Source organism: Anser brachyrhynchus, assembly GCF_964034855.1.
Source record: "Anser brachyrhynchus genome assembly, chromosome: 3".
In the NCBI taxonomy this organism is placed as follows: Eukaryota; Metazoa; Chordata; class Aves; order Anseriformes; family Anatidae; genus Anser; species Anser brachyrhynchus.
The window spans coordinates 4746367-4763475 of record NC_137696.1 but is presented as its reverse complement, the minus strand read 5'-3'; the positions used below and the strand labels follow the sequence as shown (position 1 = coordinate 4763475).

Genomic DNA, 17109 nt, shown 5'->3' with positions numbered 1-17109 from the left:
TCTGCATAGAGAAGGGCATCTGTGCCCAGAAGTCAATTAGCTGTACCTCTCCGTATGCATAGACCTGGTATCTGTCCCATCCTGCCTGTGGCTGAGAGTGATGTTCTCCTCCCCTGGGGAGACACGGCCAGGCAGAGGTTAAATGATGTGTGAAGGCATGCCCCTAAGAGCCAGAGCAAAGCTGAAGTCAGTTCTGGCACCAGGCAGTTAAATGGGGGCTGAGGCTTGGGACGGAGGGAACAAAAGGTTCATGGCCTGGAGACCTTCACACCTTGGCAATTTGGGTGGCCAGGCTGCAGCTCCAGATCCAAAGGTGGAGGCGTGTGGCCATTTCCTCTGTAGGTTTCTGTGTGTTAAGGACCTCGGCCTCTTTTGAACCAGCTCGTGAAAGCAGAGCCGTGTGTGCAAAAAGGGCTGCGGTTGCGCTTTTCTGTCCGCACAGATGCACGGTAACAAATATAGGTTGGATGCTCGTCGGTATGTGACTCAGCCAGTATATAGCCAAGGGAATAAATATGGAAAAAAAAAACCAAGTTTTTGGTGGTGTGTGAGAACGGAGAGTCTTGTACAGCTTGAGCTTTATGCAAATGTATTTTTGCACATCCTTGGACGAGTTAAATAAAGATGCTGTGTGAGCTGGGGAAACAAAGCGACTATTGAGTAGATCTGGGCATGTGCATTTGCTACCTATAGAGCATTGGCAAGACAGGGACTGCAATGGCATTACTGGGTTTGGCTTCAATGGAAGCCTGAAGAAGTTCAGTCTCTGTAGTTGTCCATTTTGTCTGTACCGAGAAATGCAGGGAGGAGCAGCCTGGTCTTCAGGTGAGAGCAGACAGGGGATGGAACTTGTGTTTGAGCAGAGGTTTTCAAACACAGACCCACTTCCTAGCCACAGGGGTGTGCACACACATTGCCCCTGCACCTGGCTGCCTGTCACGGCTTTCCCCAGCCCCTGCTTGTGGTGTACCTCAGGTGTCCCAAGCGTGGTGCGTGACCTGGGTGCTTCTGGCAGGGGGTGGCACTGTCCATGTGGTAACAGACCTCCTTTTCTTTCCACTAAAGTGAGATTTCCTCTAGCCACCTGATGTAACTTGGTTCAGAACTGAAGGTAAAACCTCTCTCATTACTCGGAGTTGTTTGTTTAATTCTCCGTATTACATAATGTTCCATTAAAAGGCATCTCCTTAAATGCTTACTGAAGCAAGCCAGGAGCGCATAAAGCTGCTAAAGTAATTAGCAATAAAAATAAATCCAGAAAACAATTACTTCATTAATATGGAGACAAGTGCAAATTTCACAGAGTAAATTTGCTTGCAGGTACAAAGCTGGTGTGGCAACATTAATGGTAATGGACTATTATGGCCAGGGACAGGGACTTTGACATGGCCCCTGCTGGAGAACCACAAATACATTCAGCTTCTGGGTGGGTTTGGGGTTGCTGTTTATTGCTTTTTTTTTCTTTGTTGTTGTTAGGGTGACATTCACAGGGTTCAAGATGATTTTTTGTTTGTTTTAATCAAATCTAGAACAGAGAAATACCAGTACTGTCTTCCCTTGATGTCACTCCATCATTCCCACATCATTGCCTGCTTTGTACCAGCAACGTCCCTGATAATCCTCTCCCCAAGAAGCAATTCCTTCTCCTCAGCACTGCAAGCAGCGCTTTTCAACTGTGGCAGCATCCCGTAACCAAGCAACAAGCAGCATCCCCAAACAAGAAATCCAGGTGTGCAGGAGAAAGCCCTGGCTGTGTGTGTTATAGTGCAATCCAGTGAAAATTGCTGCATCACGCTTACTTCTCCTTCGTGGTAAGATAAAAAAAAAAAACAACCTGCCGTCTGCCATGTCTTGAAAACAACCCCATCCTCTGAGATGTAAAGGGGATGGCTGCCTCTTTTTGCATCAGCCATCGGCGGAGTTGGTCCTGGCTTGGTCTGGACACTTCCAGAGGAGTTATACAGGCTGAGAGCATCGCTCAGACTTGCATCTGCTGCAGGTGGCAGAGGACATCATTAGGACGTGAGTGGAAATGCCTTTTGCCCTGAGGTTCAGCCCCACCTTGGAAAAGCCAAAGAGGGCAAAGCAAGGCTGTGAAAGCACCGTGAGCCAGGGCAGTGCTACAGCACCACACCTGGCAGTACTCTGGGACCATTGCTCTCAAATACTGAAATCTTCTATGTTAGAAAGAATTATTACTACACTTATAGTCATGGGTCTTGGTGGAAATTGGTTGTCTAATTTTTTCTGGTTTTGTATTTTGGCCCTTCTACTTAAAGTATTTTCTTCTGTTTGGCAAGTGGCAGTGCCAATCTACGTGGCTGTGTCTAAATAGTCCCCTTCCAATTTATTTTTTTCCTGCTCCCTTCTTGCTTGCCATCTCCCACATACACTGCCTCGACTGAATGGGCTGAAGCACAATTTCTTTTTAATAGGCTTGTGATTTTTAGCTGGTGTCTGAGTTATGGCCTAACATGCATTTCATTATGAAAGACATAATAACCTTTTCATATACTCTGCATTCTGTTTTTAACACACTTATTAATGAGAAAACAAACTTCATTTTGTTAACGGAGTAACAGCACCTAATGGGCAGAATCACTTGTGTAACCGCCTGGACCGATAGCTCATCGAGGCTACTGTGACCAGCAAATAATAAATGTATAATGAGCCATTTCTGTACCTCAAATCAGGCTCGTCTGACTTATTCTGGAGAAGATATTCAGGATGTTATTAGAGCTTGGTGCAAGGCTGTGTAAGAAGATGATTAGAGCTGCGCAGTCTTCTGTGGAGTTATATTTAGAAATTCTCCAGGAGTATATTACTGACTGCAATCAATAAGCAGGATGACCAATAAGCCAGCAACATTTAAAGAGGACACTGCATCAACAGACTCTGCAGTCAGCCAGGGATTACTTGTTCAGTTGTGTACCTCAGTGTGCGAACAAAAATCTTTGCTAAAAAACGCGCTTGACATGAAGTTCAGTCAGCAGAGTACGTCAAATAGCACTGCTCACCCAGAAAATGAATCAGTGCAAAACATCATTTGAAAAAACACGTCTAATGCAAGTGCAACACAGAGAGGGAAACACCGGATACCCACTAGCTCACTGAACGCAGCGTGATTTTGATGCTCCATTCAGCAGCTGTGCTGGGAAGGGGAGAAGCCATCCAGCAGATGTGAAGCAAGGGGACAAGGGGCAGTCCACACGCATGTCTTACTCCTGCGTGACAGCCCTCTTGAATTTAGAGGCAGCAGATTCCCATCAATGATGATAATCTGTGACTGCATTGAAGAACCACTAGGGTCATTGCAGAGGCAGGCTGGCCTTGAGGGCTGGAGGGAAACCTCATCTTAAATTTTTGACCTGAGAGTGAGCAAAAGCTTTCCATCCCCTTGGGGAGCTGCCAGGCCCCTCCATGCCACCTCCAGCTTCCCAGAGCACATCGTGTCTGCCGGTCAAGACTATCCTCATGCCACATTCCCCCTCCTCGAGATCTGCAGACAAGAAGCTCTTCATATGACAGGTCAGTGCTATTTTCTTCTGGCAATGTTGATGCCTCTCTGTGTGCCCGTTCAGCATCCACTGGTGATCTACACAGCTGTGTTGTCCATTGGATCCTGAAATTAATCATAATAATAGAGAAAAGGCCGGCAACCTTGCCATTAGGATCCCACATCATGTGAGCCGTGTTGTCTTTGAAAGAAGCGGAAAGCTTTTTGTCGCCCCAAGTTCTGGCTGGAAGGGACTTTTGTTCCTTTTGGGTTCAGACTCTGCCTGGCACCAGCCTGTTCATCAGCGGAGCTGTGCTGATTTATGCCACGTGGTCAGCTGGCTCCTGCATAGGAAACTCTTCAGAAGCAGCTAATTTCACCTTTTCTGTCTTAACATAGAGCTTTTCCCCAGCTCTGGGAAATTGCCCTTCCTGAAATTCTCCAGTTCTAGCTAGAGAGACCAGCTCATCCTTCACTTGCCAAGGCATTAAGTAGTTTCTGACATCAGTGCTGTGGAAATCCCAAATCCTCTGTGTCGTCAGAAGCTGCGCTTCTGTGTTTGTGCAACGGGGAAGGAATATTTACTTATTTACATTTTCACTGTTACCTATAGCGAAGCAGCTTTTCCTGTTCATGCATGTACCGAGCCCTTTGATTCCTGTAACACTGATTTCATCGCTGTGCCCCTTGGAAGCTGTTCCTGAATTGTTCCCTGCAGCTTAGCAACCTGAAAGCACCTGTATCATGTGAGGCTCTCATAGACGTGCAATCCTTTCCCCTCCCTCCTCACTCTTTTTTAATTCATAATTTGTTATTCTTTAAGATTTAGTGCTGACAGCTCCTTTGGGCTGCTCTGAAAATGGCTTTGCCTTTAGTTTTTTCTTGGACTTGATATATGTGAGGGGGTTCAGGTGGAAGAATGATGAGTAGTTTTGTGCAGGGGATGAGGTGGTCACCTCCGGAAGAAGAAATTGGCTTTGGGTGACCCTGGTCTCTCCCAGGGTCCACAGAGGGATGCTGGACTGGTCGTCTAATTCCCATACAGCTAAATTAAGGAGAACAGGACCGCATTGTAGGCAGCAGGGAGCTGCAGGTGCTCTGTGGTCATGGCTTGGCCTAAGTGAGTATGTAACTGTGAATATGCAACACCTGGTTTTGTGCCCTCACCGTGCCCTCGCTGGCAGCGCCAGGAACAAAGTGGGGAGAGGTTTAGGCCAGCAGGCTCCAACCTGCAGGGCTGAACTTACAGAATTATGTATTTCTTCTTCAAAGCTGTGGTGGACCTCCCTGGGGCTGTGCCAGGCTGGCTCGACCAGCGCCAGTGTGGCTGAGATGGAGAAGAGGCAGACTTCCCAATGAGGGCAAGAAAGAAATCCTGCCTGGCGAGGAACTTCAGCGACGAGGGCTTTGCAAGTTGTTCTGACATTTCTAACCTTTTAGCCAAACTGGCTTTCCTCAAAAATAGTACCGAGAGCCTGAGTTGCTTCTAGTAGCACCCGACGCAGCTGCACGTCTCGAGAGCTGCTGCTGGCAGGGTGGCCCATGGGGGATCTGTGCCAGGATCTGGGGGTTTCTCTCCAATATCGCCCTGCTGACCACCTTGCTGTTTTTGGGAACATGTGTGGGGACAGCGAAGGGGCTGGTGATGCTGATTCCTGCCAGGATTGCTGCTTCTCCTTTCACCGTGGTCATAGCGAGGAGTTTGCGTGCAGTGGGAATGGGAAGGCTGGTGGTGTTTTTACGGGGTGGGGTTGGAGACTCTTCCTTGTGGAAACTCTTTGGTCTTCTTGGGTTATCAGCAACGGGAGATGCTCTGTGGTGATCATCCTGCTCAACACTCGCAGAGACCAGGCACCGACACCAGAACCGCGCCGGGGCTGTCCTGCAAGCGCTGGTGGCATCGCCTCACAGCTGGGGCTGCAGCCTCCCTCCAGGATCGTGCCACACCAGCAGTTACAGGTGAGTTTACTGTGCCAGAAGTCACAGCTGCTTCTTGAGAGACCCCTTTTCCTCCCTTTTTGCTTCCATTTTGCTTCTCTACATCCCATCCCGTGCAGTTCCCCTGCACTGGCAAAGGGCAGTATCCAACTGCAACGATTTAGTAGCGCAGACACCTTCGACCCTTAAAAACGCTTCGTTTACTGGGACAGGACTGTGTGCCTTGGGGAGAGCACTGCCAAGCAGCTAGACATGTTGTTTTACAAAAAGCAGTGCTAATATATGAAGCAGTTTAGGTTTTGAGCACTCAGCTGTAATCTCCACTAGATGCTATTTGTCCTTTGGAGCTGGATAGAAATCGACTCTCTCCCTGGTCTGCAGCCATTCTTTTGTGTTGGCAGCAGCTCTAATTATGCACCAATTAACCTTAATTAAACCAATTCCTGTGTAACTGCACATGCAGACAATGCACTGAACAAACGGCCTGACAAATATTGTCACTTCAAAGGCATAAAAACACATCAAATCCTTAATTGGAAAGTCAGACTCTAAATTGCTGTGGATTTGTAGCTCTTTGTTCTTAAAACGATAGAGCAGGAGCAGTGGCCAAACACCCCGAATGCTCCCAAAACCTTGTTTGGAGTTAATTATCTCGGGCTGCCGAGGCCAAAATAGATTATCCCTGTAGGAAAAGAGGGTAATGGAGCATCCTTAATTGTAGCAGCAGGCAGGCTGCTCCAGAGGGCATCAGGACCACAGCCCCAGGTAGAGAGCCACCAAACTTCCCTTCAGAGCCTGGGTGACCCGGGGCTCCCCGCTGGCGATCCCCACTGGCCCCTGCCTGGCTGCTTGTCCCAAACGAGCTCCTGGAGGCCAGGACTGTCGCTTGTGCCATGCCGTGGAGAAATGGCATGCATTTTGCACCCTGTAAGCAATAGTGCAGCCAATAGATGGTGCTCGTACATGCGGTTACTCCGGGTTTCTTCCTAAAATACCGCGCAGGCTTTGTTAATTTTGTGATGCAATATATCTTCGAGGCAGCTAATACAAACAGCACAGGATTTACCTTAATTTCCCTGCGCAGAACCAGCCCCCAGGACTGCAGGGATCACGTGCTAACGTGTGGCCAGGGTCACGGCCAAAGGGGTTAAATGTTGGATGTTGGCTGCCCTTTCCCAAAGCTTGATGCAAGGGAAATAAGATAGACTGAGATGATGTCCAGGCTTTACATCACTTATTTATCCTCCAGTGGGGAAAGAAAAAAAAAAAAAAAAAAAAAAAAACAGATTGCAAGACCCCGAGATTGGTTTGCAGCAGAGCAGCAAGGAAAAAAAAAAGGTATCTAGCGCTGAATTCAGAATTTTGTCTTCCCTGCTGTTCATAAAATGTGTTTAGCTGAAAAAAAAAAAAAAAAAAGCCCTTCAAATCCTTTAATATGTATTGACTTTGTGGTGGTTCAGTTTTATGCTACTAAATGCTTTTCTTTCTGTAGTTAATCAAACAGGCTCCAGGCACAGCACTTTGTGGTAAAATATTCTGCCTTGTGAATGCTGCAATTAAAAGCAAAGCTAATTAAGCATGTAAATCATGCCCACATAAATTATTTACCAACACATTCACTTGGACACACACGCTGGCTGCGGTGGGACACAGCTCCCTGATGGGGAACCCAAGGCAATGGAGGGAGGGAGGGAGGGATGCTACAGCACCAGGTCGGGGCTGGGGATGCAGGTGAGCAAGCCACCAGGCAGCTCCATTTATGAAGGGATGAGACCTCATCCACCACTTGCTGAAATAGTTCTCCGGGCTGTAACAGAATTTGGGATCGGTTCCCATATTTTTTTTTATTTATTTTTTATTTTTTTGCTGGCCAGGTTCAGCGCTGCAGCTGCCCTGCAGAAGTTGGTGGGACTCAAGAGCGGTCACTGAAGTTTTGTGGAAATGTTCGGTGGAGATTTTCGTGGCAGGTGTGAAAGCGAGCTGCCTTGCAGCTAAGCTGGTGCAGCCTAGAGAAAACAACTGGGAGGTGTCATCTCTGGGAACAGAGAGAGCAGCAAATGGGCTGTGTGAAGGACAGAGAAAAAAGAAAGAAAGACCTCTTGCAAATGAGGTGCCAACAGAAAATGTACTTTGGCAGCTGGAAAGGTGTAATGAAAGCCTAGGCAAAATATAGATGCGGGTAAAAATTGCTCCCAGTCTTGGAGACAGCACTAATACCAGGTCTGCATGCAGAGCCAAGATTTTCACGCCATGGGCATTGCTTTGGTCATGCAGACTATTCCCCAGCCTGGGCTGGGTGTGAGGCATGCCCACAGTCTGCAGCATGGGCTGCTCTGCTGGAGGCTCCCCACATTCATGTGCACCCTGCAGACATGGCAAGGTCTGCAAAAGCACCCAAGTCCAGCCAAATCTCTCTTTGTTAAACAGAAAAAAATAAAAAATAGGCACTGGCACTGCACTCAGTGAGGCCACAGGGCTGGGGGCAGATGCTGAGCATGCAGTGAACTTCCAGCAGGTCTGGGCAAATTCACGTACATTAAAACCAAATAGCCCCAGCAGCTAGATCACAAATTGTTGCCTGCTCAAGCTCAGAAGGCACACGGAAGAGACTCTCCAGCAGCTTATTTCAACCAGAGACCCTGACAGATGAGGATCCAGTTCTGCAGTGGTGAGATCCACACATCCGTGTGGGATCCAAATGGAGGCAACGTAATTGCAAATCCAGTCATCAGGCAGGTGCCCCAGGTCTCTTCCCCTCCCACAGCACAGGCTCAGCACCCTCAGTAGTGTGGGTGGCTCTACCCCTGTGGTCACTAAAGGAGTGGTAAACACGCCAGCCCGAATGCGTCACCCTTGCTCTGCTCCTCTTGGTGCTCCCAAAGAAACTCCTGCTGCCTTCCGCAGAAGTGAATGGCTGAGCAGAGAAGAGCTTGGGGAAGCTGCTGGCACTGGCTATGGGATTTTTGGCAGTGTGTCCCAGGCCAGGGATCTGCAGTCCTTGACTACAAGCTGGAGGACAAGCCCAAGGAGTGAGTGCCTCCCCCAAAGTTACACGCTGTTCACAGGAGGAGTGATGGTCCCCTGTCTGTGCTGAGACCTGACAGTTTTGGCTTCATTCTTCTGTTCTGGAGCAGACTTTTTGGGTCACCTTGAGCAAGATACTTAACCTCCCTGTGTTTCCATTCCCCAAACCAGAGAGAGAAATAGCAGCACTGCCTTCCTTCCAGCAGAGCAAGTGCATTAAAGATTGCAAGGTGATGGGAGCTCTGGAAGTGCCTCGATGGAGGAGATTCATTTGAATACATTTGTTGTGCATTACTCACTCAGCCCTGAGTTTTAATCTTCTCCTCCTCTCCATCATTGTAATCTAAATTTCCTTGAGCTCAGTCCCAGTTTAATCCCTGCCTCGTTTGAGTGATTTCTCCAATTTCTCCTGTAGCAAATGGCGAGGCTTACATTAGCCTTCATCTCTCCTCTGAGTCTATCACAGGAATGCTGCTAACACTCCCTTTGCAGAGAGCGCCAGCAGCTTATTTGGAAGCTTGAGCAACTTCTCCAAATAATTTGCGCTCTGTTTTTCCAGCCTGGTGACTCACGTTTCACAGTCTTTTCCAGACCTGCTGAACCATCTCATGTTAGGGGGGTGGAGGTCTGCTTTCCAGTGCAGCAGAGGCAGCCTGCCCTTCCCTCCTGCAGGACGTTTCAGTGGGCACAGACGTACGGTGAGCAGCAAACCAAGTGCCCCTGCATTGCACGTGATAGCTGCTCTGCCTTTCACACTGCTGAGCATTCAGCAGGGTGCTGCCTCTTGGGTTTGGGGGGTTTGTTGCTTGCTCTCAGTCTTGGGGCTGAGACAGAGGCTCAGCTTCACAGCTGTTTTTGCAGAAAGTGTTTTTTTTTTTTACATACCCTCCGTGTCCTCCTTGCATTTGTAGAAGTTGTTCTCCTCCATGGAAAGTGCTGCGTTTGGGGATTTCTTTGGTTTGTTAACTTGCAGCTTCCTTGACTGATTTTCCAGCGGGATTATTTGTTGCTCTATTAGCAAGCAAGTCCTGTCTCACATAGGCAGGAATGTGCAGGAGGCATATAATTCCCAATTTATTAGCTTGGTTCATATGATGTTATCGAGAATTGATTGTAATGCTTAGTGGCGTTAGCAGCACCTTCCTATCCTAACAACAGTATTTACTGTCAGGAACACTATTTGTGCAGCGCTTGTGTTACACCACGAATAATTGTATTACTTACATCCAATTTGTATCATTACACCCAACACAACTGTGCCTGCTGCGTAGTATCGTGCTTCATTAACGCCTGAGGCAGAACCGCTTTGCATAAATACCCTGCTTGGCACTTTTTGTTTGAAATGATAGTCCAATAATTATGAAAATGTAGATCAAAAATGACATATCCCAACTAGGAAAAATATAAAAAGAAATATTTCCCCTGTATTAATAGATAAAGAACATCAATTAAAATTCATTGCTGTGAAGATGATTGTTCTACAAATTTAAGGAGATGCTTTCGAGTTTGCTAAACCCTGGAAATGACAGACCTTGTTTTCTTGCATTTCTCTGCAAAGTCCCTGTAATGCTGTGTGTCCTCATCAAGACAAAACGCTTAAGTGAGTTTTAAAAAGGAGTGAAAAATCAATCATTTATATGCAGCCCTACGTGACGGCTACCTGTCCTACCAAGGGCAGCAAGGGCATGGCCTTGGGGAGCCAGGACCTGCTCAGCTGTTACCGTGACCCAGCCACCGCGTCCCCTGGGCAGGCTGTGAATACGGCGGCAGAGAGGGGACAGCCTGTGGAAGAGTAACTTGGCCAACAGCTCCTCCAAGAAGGTCCAGGGCTCCCCAGGTTTTCTGCTTCAGGAATCGGGCATAGTCCTTGTAAATTCACCTGAACTACTGCGACACTCCAGAGGAACCTGCCAAAATCTCCTTGAAACAACAAAAATGCACCTTGGCCCACACAGCCAGATCTTGCTTAAAGAGGTCTTGTTGTTCTGAAGGTCATTAATGACAAGCAAAATGGGGTTTGATCCCAAGAATATCTGGTAAATAGTGTTTAATTTCAGAGCATCTTAGCCTGCTAAAGAGTGGTGTATGTTCTGGGAGCTGGGGTACTGGGTGCAACCAAGATGGTGGAGGCCAAGCTGGAAGAGCTACTGCTGGGCTCCCAGCAGAAGCAGAGAGATGCTGTGTCTCAAGGGAACATAGTCTCCCTAAGATGCTGCTCACAGGGAGACTGTGTTTAACTCTGCCTTTTCAAGGAAAGAAGAGCTTGCAAAAAAATGTTATGATATCACTACTAATAATTTCTCTGTCCTCACAAAAACAAATCTACAAGGTGCCAAATTTCAGTGAACTTCTTTTGGAAGCATTCAATGGCACGTTATGTCATCTGCGCTGTCCTGGGGGAAGAAATACATCTCAAAGAAGTTATTTGCAAAATAAGGTATGAATAGCTGCTGGAAGTCAATTGTCACACCAGCTCCTTGTGGCAAACTCCCCTTTGTGTCAGCGAGTCAACATAGGTATTGAAGTCTAACCTATGCCGAGGGTAAAGGGCCAAGTCCACTTGTAAGGCAGCTGTATTTGGAACGTTTGGGGCAATTCTGAGGGGAGTGAAATGTATTTAATTAAATTGACTTAAATTAACTTTTGAACATCCCCAGGAAGCAGGTGCGTTTTCAGCTTTCAGTGTAGCCGGAGGTGAACAGGGCAGTATGCAGATGGAAAATAACTGCATATGTAAAATTAAAGCATACATGAATGATCTTTTTTGTAAGATGTACTAAGTACATTGAGACAAGATATGACCCATCTCTAACTTGGGTAGGACATAGATTAAAAATTGCAGAGATTTTAACATATTCCTCGAAGAACACTCTAAAACTAATGGTAGTTGAAAGCCAGCTGAAGTAGCTATTTTATCTGGCAAGCTTCCATGCAAAATTTCCTGCTGATGCTGGCTCAGACAGATGGAGATTTGGGGGGAAGAACAAAGTGCCACAGGGCTTTATTGGATGAGCCTTGAAAGATTTCTGCAAGCTTCTATCGCAGGGTTTATGAACCTTAGGCTTGTTAACTTCAGTGCAGTTTTGTTCAGTGTTTTAACCCTGCTTTATTTCCTGTGGCCCAGATGATACATTTACACATCTTCTGAAAATTTAGTGGGATGCTCTTTAAACAATGTGTGACTCTGCACAAGCAAGGGCAGAAACTTGCTGTTTTTACCTCGATATATAAAAGTTTGCGAATATCACTGTATAAAGTACTTTTCTCTTGAAATGTCGTCTTTGGTTAGATCATGCAAATTTAGTGCTTGGCTGTTGCTTCTGTAAGATGAAAAGTACGAACAAAGCATGAATATTTCATCATTTGTTTCTGCACTGGTCAGAAATGGTAATTTGAGCTCCAGACTGTAGAGATTTAGCAAGAAAAGAGTTGGACACTCAGAGGATAAAGACAGAAAAAAATGCATCTGACAGGATTTTTCCTTGCCAGTGCTGGTATGTAGACAAGTTGCCTAAAGGATATGAAATTGGGATAATCTAGTGAGGACACGTTTGGGCTGTGCTATTGAAGCAATTCTTGATCTGCAGTGCATTTAATACTACAGTATTTTCTTAATTTACCTCTTGGCTTGTTGTGTTGGTTTGTTTGTTTTTCAGAGAACAACTGAAAGCACTGTGTCACCCCAGATCACAGGCAAAGCATCATACAGAAGAGAGCCTTGGGCAGGGCTCCCCTTCTTCTCAGGTTTAGTGGGCACCAACATCTCCCTCAGGACCTGAGCACTGTCCTGGAAAGGCTGTGAAGGGGAAAATATCAGCAAAGGCGCTATAGCTAAGGGTGCATCAGCTTCAGTTCTCTTGGGACTTCCTTTATCTTTTTCTGAAATGTTCATAACCAGCTGTGTTCCTCACCTTTATGTAACTGGCCATCCTGTGAGAGCCCCCAGGGGCTAGAATTTGAAAATAACATTATTCTTTGTAACCAGGGCGAACTAATAATTTGATGCCAGCCTCAACCTTTCACGAATATTCAAGCGTCTGGTTTTGAGGACACATTATTTTGGGTGTGGGATATGCCATAGCCTCCATGTTATGGCCTATTGCTAGCATTTGTCAGATTGTTGTTGTTGTTGTTCTGTTTGCTCAACTTTGAAGCTTACAGAAATGTCTTAAGTTTCCAACAGGAGAAATGGTTACATTTAAAAAAAATATAAAGATTTCTCCAAATTTCCAGCTGTCACCCTTGGCAATCAGAGGGGGAGAGATTCCGCCATAAGCAGATGAAGCCTTTTTCAGTGGTTCAGATGCCGACTCTCCATCTCTTCAGCATCCAGAGCAGTCTGTCTGCAGTGGACTGGAAGTTGTCTCATCAGACGCGTGGTGCAGCCTCACCACCTGACATGTTATGACAAGCTTTTAACTTTTGAGCGGCGATGGATGGAAACGTGTCACTGCTTTGGGAGCAGCACAGCACAGGCTGCCAAAAGTAGTTGATGTTGCAGTGGCATCAGCCCCTCCAAGGTAGACACCCGTCCCAGCCCTGGTGCTCCATGAGGGAAGAAGCCAGGATGCTTCAGGTGGCCTACACAGACCTGAGGCAAATTATTTGCTGCAAATCCCCGTATTCATACACATTTCTCAGGGCCAAATGCCAACAGTCGAGTTATTTGGGCTTTTCAGTGATTGTGTCATTTTGATTGAATATTCCTCGAGTCCCCAATTTTCTGACCAACATCAATCCCAATCAGGGCCTCAGAGTCTCCTATCAAGGCCAAGAAGCTAGTACAAAATTTAGAGCAAATGGAGAAAAAGAAACATTGGTGACAGGTCGCCTGTGGTTTGAAAGAGCAAGAGCTGTCCTTCCTGGCAGGCTGCCTTTTTCTATCTGCAATCTGTCCTACAAAGTGGATGGGAGATAACTCACTGGCAGATCCCTCCCCTGTACTCATAAAAGAGGTTTTAATTTACCGGTGTTAGCTTGGCACTACTGAGCAATATTGGAATGACAACTCCCATCACGCTCAATGCACTTCCAAAACATATTAATAAACTTATAAAAGGAAATGGAGCTGAGGATTCATTGTCCTTTGTATGAAGAAAAAAAAAATGCATGTAGGTCTTCAAGTTTAACCCGTTTAATGGTCACAAATATTTTGTTCAGATGTGTTACCTTCCATCAGAAAAATGTATAGTTTTCCCAAAGTTAACCTCCTGTTTTCTGAGAGAAACAAAGGAAAATTATCCTCTCTGTAGACAAAGTAGTGGCACAAAGAGGGCAAGAGATCTGTTCTGCAGAGCTGGAGAAAAGATCGCTGATTATGAAGTCCTTTAATTTTGAGGGCAGATTAGCTAATGATGCAATTTGCAAGAAAAATGCCCATATGCTGCTCAGAAGGTGTTGGGCTAATTTGTTGATAATTTAGTTATAGGACTTTCTACATACAGTAGGAATCAACACGAGAAAAACTTTTTGGTCTACCCATATCCTTTGAAGTTAAAAAAAACAAAACACAAAAAAATACCCAACTTAATAGCTCTTTCCCTGAGCCCCAGCATTCAGGGCAGGGCAGGATGGCCTTTGTTCTCATCAGTATGGTAGTGTTTAATAGAAATGTTAGAAAAATAGACATTCTTTTAGTCTTGTTTCCTGAAAGAAAATAATTGTTTTTTGTTTGTTTTATTTAAGTTTGTCCTGCTTTCCTGCCTGTCAGATCCTCTTTAAAAGCTTCTCCATCTGCTGGGCTGTGTTTCACACAGCACCAGCATTGCAGCCAGGGAAACAGAGGTTTGTAGTTGGTCCACATGGAGGAAATGTCCCTAAAATATCCTAAGAGGGTCACTCTGTGTTCTACACCTAGAAGAACAGGGTTAAAGATGTATTTGCTGCAATTAATGCCATCCCTGCAGTGGCCTACTCCAGTTTATAGGTGGTTGGTGACCCAGCTTAAGGCTGCTGGCTCCTGGTGGAGGCCCCTGGTTGCCTGCGGCTAAGTGCAGTTATCTACCCTTCCAAACGGGCTGATGTCAAGAACACACTGGTGTTAGAAATGAGCCAAATGGGGGAAAAGAGAAACAGAAGTAGAGCCTTTGTGTGACTGATAGCTCCCATTTCAGACTCACGAAAGGATGATTTTTTTTTTTGGTGGCCCAAACCTACCCCCAGACTTCTACTCTGAGGCCAGAGGGCTCTTCCTCTGTCCTTTGTGGGGCGGATGGACTGGAGAGAGGCAAGAAGCAATTTGTTTTTGTTAACCTTTTGTATTTAGTCACCGCAGGAGGTGGTACAAAGTGAGACTGTGTGAGGGTGGTGGCGCTGGTTTTGACTGAAGCTGTCTGATGAGTGCTAGAAAAAAAAAGGGGGGAGGGGGAGTTCTATGCCTGTGTGCTAATCCTACTACACAGCCAGAGTTAAACCTGGGTACCTGTCAGCATGAAGCTGTTCCCCAGGCCTCTGTAGCACTGACTTGTGGCAGCAGCTTCCTGCAGTGCATAGAGCGCTGTGTGATCAGGCCTCTGAGTGCAGCAAGGCCGCACTGGCCTTGCCCTTGGTGCTGCCTAGGCCGGCTCTGAGCCACAGGTGGTGACATGGTGACAAACACGGCATCAGCTTGCCGAAGCCCTGGATTGGATTTATGTGGCAAGGTTTTGGTAGCAGGGGGCTGCAGGGGTGTCCTCTGTGGGAAGAGTCCAGAACCCGCCCCATGTTAGATAAGGGCCAGTTTCAAACAGCTCCAAAGGGGCCTGCTGCTGCCCAGAGCTGAGCCAATAATTGGTGTTTGCATCTCTGTGAGAGCAGATTTAAGAAAAGGGAAAAAAAACTGCTGTGTAACAGCAGCTGGGAGAGAGAAAAATGAGGAACAGCCCTGCAGCCCCCAAGGTGAGTGCAGCAGGAGGGCAGGAGGTGCTCCAGGCAGGCAGCAGCAGTTCCCCTGCGGCCTGTGGAGAGGCCCCTGGTGGAGCAGGCTGTCCCCCTGCAGCCCACGGGTCCCACACGGAGCAGATCTCCACGCTGCAGCCCCCCCGTGGAGGAGCCCCCGGTGGAGCAGGTGGATGTGGCCTGGAGGAGGCTGCGGCCCACGGAGAGCCCCCACAGGAGCAGGCCCCGGGCCGGAGCTGCAGCCCGTGGAGAGGAGCCCACGCAGGAGCAGGGGGTCTGGGGGGAGCTGCCGCCCGTGGGGGACCCGTGCTGGAGCAGTTTGCTCCTGAGGGATGGACCCCGTGGTACGGAGCCGTGTGGGAGCAGTTCTTGAAGAGCTGCTGCCTCTGGAAAGCCCACGCAGGATCAGTTCGGGAAGGACGGCATCCCGTGGGAGGGACCCCACGGGGAGCAGGGGCACAGTGTGACTGTGAAGGAGCTGCAGAGATGAAGCGTCAGGGACTGAGTGCAGCCCCCATTCCCAGTTCCTCTGAGCCGCACAGGGGGAGAACATAAAAGAAGGTGGATGGGGGGGGGGGGGGGAAGGTGTTTCTAATTTGCTTTTTTAGTTTCTCACTGCTCTAGCTTGTTAGTAATAGGTAATAAATTACATTAATCTCACTATGCTGAGTCTGTTTTGCCCATGATGATAATTGTTGAGTGATCTCCCTGTCCTTATCTCAACCCTTGAGCTCTTTTCATCATATTTTCTCCCTCTTTCCCATTGAGGAGGGGGAGTGAGAGAGCAGTTGTGGTGGAGCTCGGCCGCCCAGCTGAGTAAAACCACCACAGGCCCATGGCTCATCACTGCCAGATCAGGTGTCAGGACAAGGAGGAGAGCTGCACCACATCCTCACTGCAGGATTTACCACTGAAATTGAGCCGTACTGTGCATATTGTTGCCTGCACATTAGCACAGAGAGGACACGGAAACCCACTGAGTACACTGTTGTCTCCTGCCTGAAGTGTTACCTGGCAGCAGATGCATTGTTGGCTGCTTTGGGAAGACTGCACTTGGTGTCCATCAGCTGCACTTTGTCTTATGGGAGTTTAAATACACTGGGTTTGCATTGATCCTGAGCAGAGCACAGTAAAGAGAGCGGCAGAACCCCCTCTGCAGACCATATGGATCAAGGCAAAGCTGGTTCTGAGAGCAGACACGTCTAACAGTGTTTTATCTTCCACTGCTAGAATTGCATCATCTCAACACATTTCAGATATCTTCCTAAGTCCCAGTGGCCTGACTGAAAGTGGTATGTTATCATCAGACCGGTTATGACCCTTCTGAAATGTGGCTCTTGAGAGCTGCTTCCAAGTTTTGTTTTGAGTACATTCTTAATTAAAGCAGATTGGGGCTTTGGGGAAGGAGGGAGTGCTAACCATTTCCTAAAGCCCTTTCTCCTTGAATTTCATTTGGAGAAAATATACCTGAAGGATGATGCAGCAACTGGGATTGAGACTTCTCAGTGTTTGTTGGGTCAATTATACCTTCACAGTATGTTTCTGAGGGACAGTGGGAAATGCAGGAAGCCCAAGTGAGCCCAAAGTTGCTTTAAGGATTTGACATGGGAAACATAAGGCATGAACGTAAAGTCGCCGTGAAGTTGCTGACAGACTCTTCTTATTTTAGAAGTGCCTCAGAGCTGTTTTCTTCAATCATTTTGGTATGTGAGCTGAAAAAAAAAAGCCACTCAGGCTAAACCAGAGGGATAAAGTGCCCATTTTGCCACTGTAAT

The 17109-nt window shown here is 47.2% G+C and overlaps 1 protein-coding gene across 3 annotated transcripts in view; it reads left to right on the top strand.

Moving 5' to 3' along the window:
* The window catches only part of LOC308192691 (uncharacterized protein), a 60064-nt gene extending 44200 nt beyond the window's left edge, over positions 1 to 15864 (top strand). For 2 of the 3 annotated variants that reach the window (XR_013949013.1, XR_013949014.1), the window contains 3 exons: positions 1530 to 5455; positions 7309 to 10895; positions 12115 to 15864. The gene's annotated coding sequence lies outside the window, so the exon portion shown is untranslated. Of the gene's footprint in view, positions 1 to 1529; positions 5456 to 7308; positions 10896 to 12114 lie in introns of those variants that run through there. The other variant, XM_080586578.1, reaches the window with a different exon arrangement.
* The last annotated feature ends 1245 nt before the right edge of the window (positions 15865 to 17109 follow it).